This window comes from Macrosteles quadrilineatus, unplaced genomic scaffold, assembly GCF_028750875.1.
Source record: "Macrosteles quadrilineatus isolate MER2022 unplaced genomic scaffold, UCM_ALF_1.0 Scaffold_6__1_contigs__length_79288215, whole genome shotgun sequence".
Taxonomy (NCBI): Eukaryota; Metazoa; Arthropoda; class Insecta; order Hemiptera; family Cicadellidae; genus Macrosteles; species Macrosteles quadrilineatus.
Window position 1 is genome coordinate 72985425 of NW_026542599.1, and position 3795 is coordinate 72989219.

The 3795-nt window shown below is 33.8% G+C and overlaps 1 long non-coding RNA gene across 1 annotated transcript; it reads right to left on the reverse strand.

Annotated features, from left to right (window-relative positions):
* Positions 1-2958: 2958 nt before the first annotated feature.
* On the reverse strand, positions 2959-3795 carry LOC128996183 (uncharacterized). Its single transcript, XR_008491025.1, has 2 exons — positions 3740-3795; positions 2959-3254 (listed from the first exon to the last, which is right to left on the reverse strand). It is a non-coding gene; the product is annotated as an uncharacterized LOC128996183 (long non-coding RNA).

A 3795-nucleotide genomic window follows, 5' to 3' on the forward strand; every position in this document is an offset into this window, starting at 1 on the left:
TGTCTTATTTTTTTTTTAATATTTCCTACAACCCTAAAATATTCCATACTTCACCATACCTATTAATTTAAATATTAATTTAATTTATTTAATTTTGTATTTCAATAAAAATCTTTCCCTACGCTCACCTGACAAAGTGGGCTTCCTTGCACTTATGATAGTACAGAAAGTTGCTAATTGCTGCTTTTACTTCCTTTTGCCACTCTCCAGTATTCCAACCAAACAACACAAAACAGCGTGCTTCTATCAGGCACGTAATCCGTGTACGTTTGAAAATAAGTTGGCAACACTTAGAGATACTACGACTACGATCAGCTGTTGCAGTGTATCCCATTTCGTTCAACGCTTGGATACTAAACCGTGTTGTTTAGTGTTTAGACTATTTTTTTCTATGCTCTGTAATAACTGTAGGAAACACTATTTACACAAAAAATCTATTGAATTATCTAAGAGAGGTGCATGACAAGTTTTTTCATCTCATGTTAAAACTTCAACACCAAAGAAAAGAAAAAGTTTTCTTTATGTCTTTCTATCGTAAAACGTGGCATCGTATCTACAACTTGTACGCAACATCTATACCTAGGAATAGTTTAGCTGGGTAGCTGAGTGGTTATAGTGCTCCCCAAGTAATCAAAATATCACCAGTTCAATCCTGAGAAAAGTCAGTAGCTTTTTGATGTTTCAAAACTGGACTCAGCTGTTCCTGATCATCGGGCTTTTAATAAATGATCCTGACTGATGAATCAGCTGGTCTTAGTCAGTAACAAAGCTACACAAGGCAACACACTCCATTCTACACTCATCCTTCACTCTTAGGTTAAAATCCGCACATAGATGGCGTCCCCATCTCAAATGATAATGGCAATGAACACTAAAAGGAATCAAGATCATACCGTTTTGATATTTGTTGCTATATTGCATATATTGATATTGATATTGAATATTGATCAAACTATATTGCAGCCAAATTTTAAACTTTGTGGTAAAAAGTTATAAAACCAAACTGTTATGAAAACGGATTTAAACTCGTCCATTCAACATTGGTCGGCGTATTTGTTTTGGTTTGATTAAACAAATGAGGGCAACGTTAATTGAAGTTAAATATTTGTTGGTTGCCTCAACCCCCTCAACCACCGTTTTTGACAAGAGTCGATGAGTAATAATTTGGGAATTTGTTTCGCAATACAATAAATTGGTTTGTATTTTGTATACCTATTTTTTTTTATGTGATGGGGTTGAATTCTATTGTATAAGTAATTTTAGTCATATGGAAGGGTTACCCAAATATTGTATATTTTAATGTCTACACTAGCACCTTAAGATAAAAGTAATCCAACATTTAAAGGTAGGGGAAGCAAGCTAGTCCAGTGGTTAGAGCACGGTACTTCAGTCCCTGAGATTCCGGGTTCAAATCCAGCCAAATCACCAATAGATCTTGTCTAAGTGATAATGCCGCAACCTCTAGGTCTAGCCTGAAGTAATGTGAAAAACAATCTCGGATCGTGCCTAGTACTGAGTACTTTTTTAACAAATAAAAAAGATACCTACTTTAAAGACCGTTTGATACTCTGAATGTTAAGAACAAAACCCGTCCCTCCCGTGCCGTTGTTTGAGAAACTAACTCTATGGTTAGTAATGCACACCTAATTTTTTAGTTACCTACTAAAATTTTAATATTGAACCACATGATTCTAAATATCAATTTAATATGGTTTGAGTGTTGCGTTTTCACCAGTACGTGCTTATTTGATTTTTGGGATTAGATTTCCTTTGAAAATGTATTTAGTTAATAGCTAGACACGAATAAAGTGTATTTGTCTAATTATTTGCCAAGTCGGAAGAGATCAACTAATTTCAAGGAGCACAAACTTTGACAATTGTTTGTTAACTTCTAACCCACTGCGCATATTTTATCAAAGGATAAGTTTTATAATTCGATATTTCTTTAATTAAAACTTTTGAACGTTTCTTAATTTCAGGCTACTTAACTCAATTAATTATAACTGGAATATTTAGAGTAATTTCGAACTTTTTTATGAAAGTAATTTTTCTGTTACGGTCCTATTCCACAAAGGCAGTACTTAAACTATTTTAAGTAAATAGCTGGTTTAATTTTTTTTACTAATTTACCAAATTCAATATCGGTGTTTCTTTTCCAACACAGTACATAAAATTAAATAATATACAGTGTAATAAAAAATGTGTAAAAGACACACAATTTTTGAATTCATTTCCAGTAGGAGCTATGACTCCTAACACTATAGTTGAATTTTTTCTAGTAGTAACTAGAACGTCAAATAATAAATATTTATGTTACCTTCTGGTTTTCCTATTCGCTGCTAATTATGTGACGCGTTTCGTCAACACAGTGTCATCTTCAGACGTCCACTAATAGATGTGTCATAAATAAATGACACAGTCACATGACACATTTTACACGAGTATACACATACATTTAACCAGTATTGCCTGGTCGCACAATCTTTCGTACGCACACGAATTCTGGTCAACGACTGCACGAGCGTTGTCTGTGGTGTACTTTGCACCATGACGTCATTGCTCTTTTCCAGGCGTATCGCAGTAGCTAACAGTGCATTTTCTTGACTAATAACTTTGTCATTCAGTTCATTGGTTCGCACTGTATTGCCTTATAAATTTAATAACACTCAATTGTAAACAATTAGCATTTCTTGCACTTGGTTTATATCTGCAACTATCCGAGATGGAATTGTAAGGATGGTCCAGTGTTGAACGATCACAAGGATAGTGACTTTTTGCAGCATCGGACCTTACACCTTAAATATCATGTGAGCATTATAACCTATATACCTAGCTTTAAACATATTATTTTATATACAAATGTCTATATATTTTATTAAAATTGCATTAGCCTTTTAGTCCCTGTGAGCCAATAGTTGGTAAGTAGAAAAACTTCAAGGTTAAACACAAGGTTCATGGTAAAAAGGGACAAAACATCATCTGGTTTAATCCAAAATTAATCCAATCAGCACGTTTTTGGCTGTCCACACTTGACAAATTTCGTAAAATGTATTTTATAATAGTGTGTCAAGAAATGTTCTAAGTTTTACTTAGAAGTCTTCGTCACCCCCGGGTCCTCTGTAGACTCCACATCTCTCCTCTTTGAACGGCTTGTTTTTCACTTCACAATTCATCTTCTTGCTCTCCGCCTTAGCCAACCAAATGTTCACCGCAGTTTTTCCAGCCAAGCAGGACGGTGAAGAGGGAAATAGCTTCTGTAACACATAACTTATATTATAGACTCGATTAAGATTTGTTTAAAACGTTTAAAAGCTAGTAGCTAGCGAGTAAAAACAGACTTGTCAGTGAATAGTGCATACAACTCTTGATATTAACAACTTATCTTACAATAATTCAACCGGCAATACAACTGCTATTTGAAGTAAACATATTTTTCAGACACAATATTTCTTTCATGATACTATGTGGTTAGAAGCATCACTCGCTGGGCTATTATGTAATTAAGGTTTGTAAAGCTTCTAGTAACATGTTCCGTTAACTACAGTGCTTAACCAAGTTTACAGCTCATATATTATATATAATAATGTAGAAACGTAATTCAAACTGTATGGTAATCTTATTTTTGGCATTTTTTACAAATAGATTTTTAGCCGTTTATTTCTTAACACTAAAATATTCATACTATTAAACATTTTCCAGATTATTTCTACAGATTATCTTTCTACTGTTTTTCTCTTACCTCAAGGTCACTTTTTCCTTTACTGTCTTTGCTTTCGAGAGCTTTACTTCCTTCTA